General features: G+C 51.2%; 1 long non-coding RNA gene across 2 annotated transcripts; it reads right to left on the bottom strand.

Annotated features, from left to right (window-relative positions):
• Window positions 1–414: 414 nt before the first annotated feature.
• LOC138581353 (uncharacterized) lies at window positions 415–8,622 on the bottom strand. 2 transcript variants are annotated; one of them, XR_011304525.1, is made up of 3 exons: window positions 8,452–8,622; window positions 3,509–3,721; window positions 415–870 (listed from the first exon to the last, which is right to left on the bottom strand). It is a non-coding gene; the product is annotated as an uncharacterized lncRNA (long non-coding RNA). The 2 variants fall into 2 exon arrangements; XR_011304527.1 differs by having other exon boundaries at window positions 417–870; window positions 3,572–3,721; window positions 8,452–8,573.
• Between the last annotated feature and the right edge of the window lie 1,900 nt (window positions 8,623–10,522).

The following is a 10,522-nucleotide window of genomic DNA, read 5'->3' as shown; positions in this document are numbered from 1 at the left end:
CTCGCTTCCAGACAGCGAGGCCAATTAACCAATTAACCAAGCCACTAACAAATTCCCCCCTCTGCATAGACCCCTCACACTATAAAAAAACACAACCACAAGTCTACAACACAACAATCCACACAAACTTCACTACACTACAACAACAAAACAAACCACACATAGACCCACACAACAGCACACGACGGCTACCGACCGTAAAACACCCCTAGCCCAGCCAACGGACTTCCAGACCGAGGCTGCCAACAGCACATCAATGTTCCCTTGCACTTTTCCAGCCTGTTCCCACCAACTCACCTCCCACCCCTCCCTTTTTTCAGAGACGCCAGAGCGCCAAAGGACCACTCCGGTGGTGATCGTGCGCAGTACAAATATCCTTTAACATTAACATCGTTCTGGAGTGCCGTGGCATAGCGGGGAGATCCCCATTGGACACCCCCACCTCCTTAGGTCAGAATAATAGTACATTGAAATGAATACACAGACAACTTTTTTAAAGTTCTTTGGAAAACACAAGGTCACAGTTTATTTGGAGCAAGACAACTTGGGACGGTCCCAGCCACATCACAAAAAACAGTCAGATACGGGTGAACCATGTCACCTCTTTAGCCACTGGCCAAACAGTCAGATACGGGTGAACCATGTCACCTCTTTAGCCACTGGCCAAACTGACAAAAACTGCTGGTTATTCCAGCTACACTGGTACTACCAGCAGGACACTCAGGGGCACTGACCAGGAGATTGTTGGCCTAAAGGCCTAAGTAAGGGAGTCAGTGCCCGTCGAGGGATCGGCTCGAGCCCGGCCAATCCCGAGCCGCTGCAGCTGCAGCGTGAAGTCCCTCATTGGCTAGGACCGCCCCGATACTCCGCCTGTAACAAGAGAAGAGAATTAGGAACAACTCATACAACACACTAAACTTATCTTATCACTAATTAACTCTGTTCACCTTATCACTCCTATTGATGATGCGAAAGCCTCACCCTGATCCTACTCTACCACCGGTCTGCACGTATTAACTCCCAGTTACTACCAGTAGGACACTGTCCCATATATGCCACTGGCACAAGCTGACAACGCTTCTGGTTACTACCAGGAGAACACTGATTACTACCAGTAGGACACTGTCCCATATATGCCACTGGCACAGGCTGACAGCGCTTTTGGTTACACTCCAAATCTTACCAACCTTCGACTTGTTTGCCCCAAGACTTTACTATCAGGCGTGGGTGGGTGGGGATTAACACTAGGCGGGAGCTGCAGGGCAAAAGACTGATGGCCTGCCGCTCCCGCCCTTATAAGTGTCCCCGGGGAGATCTGACCGGAAGCCAGGTCCCCGGGGACACCTCTTCCGCCTTGCTGAGGTGGGAGGAAGAGGAGAGGCATGCCCAGCAACCGGAAGGGGGTGGCCAGAGGGGACAGCCCGCTATGTATGCTGTCCCTCTAGCGCCCCCTGCGGGGGCCGGTCAGCCTCTTAGCGGGGAGATCCCCATTGGACACCCCCACCTCCTTAGGTCAGAATAATAGTACATTGAAATGAATACACAGACAACTTTTTTAAAGTTCTTTGGAAAACACAAGGTCACAGTTTATTTGGAGCAAGACAACTTGGGACGGTCCCAGCCACATCACAAAAAACAGTCAGATACGGGTGAACCATGTCACCTCTTTAGCCACTGGCCAAACAGTCAGATACGGGTGAACCATGTCACCTCTTTAGCCACTGGCCAAACTGACAAAAACTGCTGGTTATTCCAGCTACACTGGTACTACCAGCAGGACACTCAGGGGCACTGACCAGGAGATTGTTGGCCTAAAGGCCTAAGTAAGGGAGTCAGTGCCCGTCGAGGGATCGGCTCGAGCCCGGCCAATCCCGAGCCGCTGCAGCTGCAGCGTGAAGTCCCTCATTGGCTAGGACCGCCCCGATACTCCGCCACGCTTTGATGGTGGCTCCCGCTGCCATCAATGCCCCCAAACCTTAGGACCTTACTTCTCCTTAAAACTTTCCTAAAATCTACATTGTTACCATACTCACCATTGGTTTACTGCAACCAGCCCTCCTTAGCTCACCATGCGGCTACTACCAGGAGAACACTGGTTACTACCAGTAGGACACTGTCCCATATATGCCACTGGCACAAGCTGACAACGCTTCTGGGTACTACCCGGAGAACACTGGTTACTACTAGTAGGACACTGTCCCGTATATGCCACTGGCATAGGCTGACAACGCTTTTGGTTACACTCAAAATCTTACCGACCTTTGATTTGTTTGCCCCAAGACTTTACTTATCAGGCGTGGGTGGGTGGGGATTCACACCAGGTAACTCGTGCGCCACGTCACCTGTATTTGTGTGGGCAAACGTCCGCGACCTAACTTGGCCGGATTGTTGCCCCCCAAATGACTTAACCGCCTTGGTGCCCGCCTCCCCCTGGAGTCCCCAGCGAATAGCAGGCAGCAAGGAATGCCACCTCATTCCAGGAGTGCCGGCCACACACACCCTCGGTACCCTTGAATCCCAGGTTGTGGCCGATCGTCCATTGCTTAGCCTTTTTTTTATTTATTTTTTTTTTATTTTACACGTGTCACAAATGAGTGGCCGATCAACCACACTGCGTCATCTGCGGGGAAAAAACATAACGCACCATAAGTTTTTTGATCCCCCAGGATCCAACCTGCCCAACTACCCAGCCCGGCCCTTGAGTGCTCTTGGTATCTAGTATTGTTCTGGGAATGCACTGTGCTGGGGGCGGACATACAATTGATAACGGCCGACTCCCACCTCCCCACCTTCATGATCGCCCGTGGAGACATGCCCTGCTGAAAGGCAGTGGTAGCTGCGCCTATCCTGAAACTATGGGTAGACCACCCCTCCCCCTGAATTCCCAAGGCCTTCAAGGCCATTGTCAGCACCTTGCGAAATTGAAATACAGAGAGGGGGGGAAGTGTCGGCGTGGGTTAGCAGGGGGCCAGCGCTTGTAGCTCTTATTTGTATAAACCTCTAGAAAAGGTGCACAGGGCAGCAATCCGCCAGGGGGGGGGCCCCCATGTAGGCATATGTGAAAACCTTTTCCCTGCTGATCCGTCTTGCTTTTCCTCAACCATATACTGACCCCTTCCCCTGAGTCTTTGTGGAACAGGGATACAAAGCAATGTCCCCCCCAGATGTGTCTTTCTTGGATGCAGAAACTAGCTCACTAATCCTAAAGGCCCCAAAAAAAGGCCCATGCGAACGCCAACCTGAATAGAGCCGTTTCGTATTCGCCGAAGCATATGCTAGGTAATATGGCCAACAACCTCACCATTAACCCAAAGTCAATTGGTTCGCGCACGTCCTCAGACCTTGGCTCCGAACGGGCCCAGCCTTTCAATGCCGAGCGCACCAAAAACCCCTTTGTGGGATCACCCCTCCACTCCAACTTGGAGTGGAAGGCAACCGCCGCCAGGTGCGACGCCGCCCAACTCTTTGACAATCCTTCTGAGTGCGCCCAAACCACTAAAGTGCGTACCTGTTCCTCCGCGGTCTGTTTTTCACACTGTAGATAGGAAATCACCTCTTGAACTTAATATACCTTGCTGGTATCTGCATCTTAAGCCGGGCGTGAGTGAGCGCTCACTCAACTCTGCGAGTGCCCTGTCCACACCACCAACTGCCACCATTCCTTTTTGAACTGTGCTCCCTCAAGCTTGCCCTCCGGGTGGGCATTCCGGAACTTGGACCACTGAAAGCGAGAAAGAGCGTCAGCAGCAACATTTGCAGTGCCCGGCACATGTCGAGCCCCAAATTCAATGTTATGATATAAACATACTTCCACTAGTTTTCTGAGCAAGCTCAACATTGCTGGGCAAGAAGCAGACTGTAAGTTAATGGCTTGGACTACTGCATTGTTGTCGGACCAAAACGAACCCTCTTGTGAATCCTAGGCCACAACCACAATGCGACTACAATGGGGAACATCTCTAGGACCATTATGTTTTTTGTTCTGCCCTTCTTGCAACTCCCTTTATGAGCCCCTAACACCATCATTGTTTAATCCCACCAGCCGATCAGTAAGGCGACCAGCCTGCCTGAACTACATTGTTCAGCCATAATACCTGGCAGCTTGGCCACCAGCCAAAGTGAAATCGTAAACCCCTTGAATTTACAAAGACCAAGAGGACGCCGAACCTAAAAATGGTGTCCTAGGCGACAGGCTGCTGACTGGTCCCTTTTCTCCTAACAAAACAATCGCTTCATGAACATCAACAGTGACTGCCGCACAAGGTTGTGAACCTCGGTGCTGCACCAAATGGTCCCGAAAAATCTGTGCCGCACCATTAACCACTGGCTGCACCCTCAAAATAAATTAATTTAGCATTTTATATAGCGTTACAAACCCTCCTGTATCTGAGCGCTGCTTATTATTGCCCAGTGTGTGGTGCTCATTTATCGACCTCGGAAGGATAAAAAGGATGAGTTTGTCCCTGCCGGGATCCATTGTCTTTCAGCCTTGAAGCCTGAAACCGTATTATCCCACAAAAGGTTCCTAATATTTGACCTTAAACTTATGCTTTATGGCGGCAGCTCTGAGATCCATTCGTTCCACCTTAGATTATAAATTCCACTTCCATCTCTTTTGAAAGCTGGGGCTACGGCTGAAAGTAAACGAAGGAAAGTAAAAACGAAGGAAGGAAACATAAGCTAACTTGCCCCACCTATGCCCATGCGGCAAACCTTTCCAGTATCCACCCCACATCAATGGCAGTTAGAGCCCCACCGATCGATGCAGCCTTACCCAGAGTGCAGGGAACCACGGGGCAACATGGTAAACTTATGCCTGACAGACGGCATTGTCTGGGTGGCGGGGTGGCATAGTTAGCAATACAGCGTACTCACGACCCGACAAGGAAATTGCACTGAAATATGAGACATTGCCCAAGTAAAGCCACACTTAGGACACCAGTCTAACATGCTTGGGAATTGCACTCCCTTCTGCGGTGCTCGGGACAATGTGCCTGTAATGAGCGGCTAAGACACCTTTGCATGGCACTCCAAAGCAGTAACACACAATCGTCCATGCAATGACGGTTTTTTATTTGAACCCAGTGTCTCTGACCGATGCAGCATGAGGGCATAACACCAACCATTCACCCTTGTGGTGTGGTTGAAATATACCGATGCACGGTGCTTGTCCCATTGTTGAAAGAGGGTAGTGGGCATACATAGCAATGCAGCGCCACACACTAGTTAACATTCCGCAATCGCGGCCAGACAAGGAAAGTGGCTGAAATATAAGGCACACTGATATAAAGCCACACATAACCAAACATGTGCTAAACGCGAGGCGTGAGGCCTCGTTAATACCTCCCCCAACCAAAGGTGGTCCTTATTCATCCACCTCGTGAGGGTGAAAGGCAGCCTCGGACTTGCTCGGGTTTCAAATCTGCGACCTGTAGAGAACCTACAGGTCGCCTCAGCAAGCGCTGCACCCACTGAGCTTCCCTTCTGGCTTGCATCATTGTGTAATCCCAGTTAACGCCCCCACCCTGTTTTCATCACTCGAAACAGATGGACCAATAACATACGCCAAATAAATGAATCCACTTTAAAAACTCTTTATCCTTCACAATGGCGTGGAATAATAAACGCATGCCAAACCCACCGACATGTCCCACGGTGAGCGTTACAAGTGGCGCGGCAGCCAAGAAAAGATAAAATGTCAGATAAACCATAACGCCCATTTCATTGCACGTGGCACGGCGGCCCCGTAGTGCCTAAACATTGAAAATTGCACCACATTTTACCACCCCTAAAGGGACAGGTTTGCACCGCGGTTGTACAGCAATCATTAACGAACGATCGTAGATTCAACACACACCCAACATCCCATGCCACGTGGCGCGGAGGCAGCGCCAACAGTTTGAAATATGTACGCACCTAAACATTCAAATAAGCTCCACGGCCTACAACGAAAACAGACGGGTTTGCAACGCAATAATTACCAGTGGCACGGCGGCCCCAACTATCGTATGTTATATAAACTACAACTATCGTATGACCAACTACAACCAACCACCAGCATTTCCTTGCACGTGGCGCGGCGGCCTCTTAAACATTTTAAGATATATGCGTGCCAGAATATTAAAATCTCGCAAAAGAAACGTGCGTACGACTGGCGCGGCGGCCCCACAGCTATCGTACAATATGAAAAATTATGAGCTTTTTAACATGCCCCTTAGGTTCCGGACATTGGATTAGAACACAGGTCTCCCGGCATTACAAGCCCAAGCCCTTACCGATTGAGCCACTGGCGCTTTGCTAAAAAAGAAGCGGGGACTGCTGAGAACCGAACTCAGGATCTCCTGTTTACTAGGCAGGAGAGACAATTGGCGCTTGTTAAGGCTACAAACCCCCCTGTACAGAGCGCTGCGGTTTGGTTCGAACCCCCAACCAATTTAGATAATAATTTCGCACTTCTATGGTGCTGTGAACCCTCGGATCTTTGTGCGCTGTCCCACGTCAGCAGACTCTGGCATGGATGTCAAAGCATTGCTCTACTCGCTGTGCCACTCGTCCGGTTAGATGCTAATATTTTTGGGACTATTATAGTGCTATGAACCTTCTGGGTTATCGGAGGATGCAAAAGTCTGAGTTTGGGCCCGCCGGGATTCGAACCTGCGTTAGCAGGCTCTGCACGGATATCAAAGCGAGCGAGCGCTCTACTCGCTCTGCCACTCGACCAGCTCCTACAAAGTCTAGCTCGTAGAACAGACCAACGAAGCTACTTCAAACACCAGCCGGTCATGTAAGGCATCATTACTACCCTGATGCACGGCTGCCCTGTTAACATCCCAGCAGTCCGAAGGCCATCCTATAAACAGAAACCACATAAAAATCGGCCTTGAAATAAACGCGGCACAAACGCACGAGGCACACAAATGCGGCACGGCGGCCAATAAAGACAGAACATGCCTTAAAGCGAAGAGCTAACCACTGGGCTACGGAGATCCCATCCGTTAAACCTTCCCCAGTGGATACACGAGACACGGTGGCCCTGATAAATGCATGCGGTGCTGATACAAACAGAAAATGCGGCGCGCCATAATATAAACAGAACAACGCGGCACAAAAACATAAAATGCGGAACATAATAATCGGCAATACATCCCCTGGAGATAGCAGACAGGGGATTAGAACTCAGGTCCTCAGCACTCAAAGACCAAGGACTTACCACCTGAGCCACTGGAGGCTTTAGTACCCGAGGCACATAACTGCAGCACATCACTGCGGCACGGTGGCCATAATACAAAAGAACACGCCATCAACATTCCTTCGTGGACACCTGAGGCACGGAGGCCCTGATACTCACTGCGGCAATGCGGTCTTATTATAAACAAAGCGGGTGCTCTACTCCTTATGCCACTCGACCGGCTCCTACATAATCTAGCTTTACAACAACAGACCCATGCAGCTACTTCAACAGACCCGATACGTGTGGCTCTTGAATATAAACGCGGCACAGCGCCTTAATAATACAAAGAGCCGGCCATGTAAGGCATCTTCATTACCCTGCTGCACAGCGGCCCTGTTAACATCCCCCGGTTCGAAAGCCATCCCATAACAGCCAAAACATGCCCCAAAACTTTCTTTTAGATAAAACCTTTCCTGGTGGCACATGAGGCACGGCGGCCCTGATACATGCATGCGGCGCTAATATTCACTGCGGCCATGATACAAACATAAGCAACGGCGCGCCATAATAAAAACGAACGTGCCCAGGAGACTCCGCACCTTGCATTAGAACTCGGGTCTCCAGCATTACAAGTGCAAGCCCTTACCACTTGAGCCACTAGTGGCTTTGCTAAACAAACATAAAATTTGGGAACATATAAATCTGCTTTCCGCACACGAGGCACAGAACTGCAGGACGATGGCCCTAATGCAGACCGAACCCTCCATAAAACTGCCTTCGTGGTAAAAAATCATTACGAACACACGAGGCACAGAGGCCCTGATATTAACTGCGGCCATAGTAGAAACCAAAACGCCACAAATTCCTTTGTGGTAAAAATTCCTTTGCGTACCCACGAGGCACGGCGGCCCTGGTATTAATTAATTTAAAAATCAGGGCGGCCCTGGTATTAATTAATTTAAAAATCAGGGGACAGACGCGAACCCGCGACCCTTTCCATACCAGCTACAACAATTACAGCCTGTGCCACGCGATCGGCTATGCAGCACTCGGCGGCCCTGAATTACCGAAGGCAACACGGTTGACCTCCCCAGTTCGGGGCGTCCCCACCACGCAATCCATAATTTAAAAACAAAAGGAGATTGTGAAGGGGGGGGATGAATGACGGTCGGCCCCAGCGCTGAACGGCGTATGCATCAGCAGATACTGCATTCCTCGGGTCCGCTCCAGCTGGCGCGGCGGCCGGCGAGCAGACCCTTCTCCCCTCCCCCCATACTTACCAACTCCGTTGATTAACACTAGGCGGGAGCTGCAGGGCAAAAGACTGATGGCCTGCCGCTCCCGCCCTTATAAGTGTCCCCGGGGAGATCTGACCGGAAGCCAGGTCCCCGGGGACACCTCTTCCGCCTTGCTGAGGTGGGAGGAAGAGGAGAGGCATGCCCAGCAACCGGAAGGGGGTGGCCAGAGGGGACAGCCCGCTATGTATGCTGTCCCTCTAGCGCCCCCTGCGGGGGCCGGTCAGCCTCTGAATCTAATCTTTTCCTGGGAGCAGAGCCGTTTTACATTACAGTGCTGGGTTACAGTAAATGAACGCTAGAGGGCAATGCTGGACCACGCTTGCAAGAGCTGTCGAAATAGTGCTTCTTACGTTGTCACGGTTCCTAGACAGCATTTCCTAGAGAGCAATTCGAAACCATAATTACATTCTACCTCGCACTCAAAAGTCATCACTTGTCAAATCCATCAACCTGGATATAAGGCTATTTTTAAACCTGCACACACTATGGATTGTTTAAGTGAGATGATTGCATTATACACTGGAGTGCAAGGGCTGTGAACACGAAAAATAATGCTCGTTCTTTAAGAGTCACAATGATCCGCATTTAGGGCCCGATTCATGGAATATTTGCCCGGTTCAAAGTGACTTTGCACTGCTGTAAAGTGACTTTGCACTGCTGACAAAAAAAACCTGATTCATGGAACCGTGCAAAGTGTATTTTTGGAGTGCAAAGTCTGGGCAAAGTCAGTGCATAGTGATTTTTGCAGTTCAAAATTACTTTGTCCAGACTTTGGACCGCAAACATAAATTTTGCACGCTTCTATGAATCAGGGTTTGTGTCGGCAATGCAAAGTCACTTTTCAGCAGTGCAAATTCACTTTGAACCAGGCAAATTATCCATGAATCAGGCCCTTAATCCTTTTTCTGGGGTGCCCAGATTTAAACTGTGACGCCACAGCCATAATCGTAGCGCTGCACCATGTTGTAGCCCAGGCCCCTCCTGGGCTCGAGCGGAAGCCACATGTTAAGTGGCACTTGGGAGACGTGTCATCGGCTCAAAAAAGGACCGAACGTCTTTGCGCGGCAGCTAATCACCACTGCACCTCTGACTGCCGTGTCTCATTAGAGCTTATGCTGTTGCTGAGCACCCTGCTGTGGGTCTTCCCCACACTTCCCTTCACCAACCGGACCCGGGACCACCGGTCCCCATAACATCTGGTGACACGGATGGGATGCAGCCCCCCACGGATCCCCCAAGAGAAGGTGCACGACCGTCCCCTGCAGTGTTGCCGGCACTGCCCAGCTCGCTCCTGCAGGAGCTTGAGTGGTGCAAGGGACGCTGTGGGCATGAAGCAGGCCAACGGCGTCAACAAAGCCGTGGCCCATCGCAACCATGACAGCCAGAGTGGTGGCCACAACGAGTAGGCGCGGCCTCCCCGAATCCCCCCAACATGCATCAAACCTGTTCGGTTCCCCGGTGTACGAAAGGTCAGCCGGCCTCCCCGCATTGCAAAGAAAAAAAAAGGAAACAAGGCCAAAATGGTGGCCCGAAGTAGGTCTGCAGCCTCCCCGAAGCCCCCAACAAGCACCAGATCTGCTGGCCTCCCCGACACACCAAAGGTGTGCTGGCCACCCCAGCATGCAATAAAGGAAAAGGAGAATATACTCCTGCTTGTGGGGACACCGCCGTAGCCTGGCCAGGACCCTGTTGGCGAGAGTTCCTGCCTGGGAAGTCTTGACAGGGCTTGGTGGGAGGTCCGCTGTCCTGTTCCATTGGCTTCAGATGTTGCCATCAGTAGATACTTTAAGGACGGCAAATCTGCTGTCTTGACATTGCAGTAATGGTTGCCGACATCCGCAAGAGCTTGGAGGGCTGCCTGTGGCATGGACCGGGAAGGCGGAGAATCTCAGCACTGCTTCGAGGAGAGTGGCGGGCGGCTGTCCAGGAGAGAGCGTGGCGGGTTTCCACGGCTGCCGCCTGAGTAGGTAGCATGGTGAGGTGGTGCGCCGTTGCGCAACCTCTGCTGCAATCCCAAACTGCTTCCGAGACGTACAGACTTCTGCCCGCCATC

This window comes from Ambystoma mexicanum, chromosome 1p, assembly GCF_040938575.1.
Source record: "Ambystoma mexicanum isolate Mex_15411 chromosome 1p, UKY_AmexF1_1, whole genome shotgun sequence".
Taxonomy (NCBI): domain Eukaryota; kingdom Metazoa; phylum Chordata; class Amphibia; order Caudata; family Ambystomatidae; genus Ambystoma; species Ambystoma mexicanum.
Note: the sequence above shows the minus strand (reverse complement) of the source record. Positions and strands in the feature narration are given on the sequence as shown.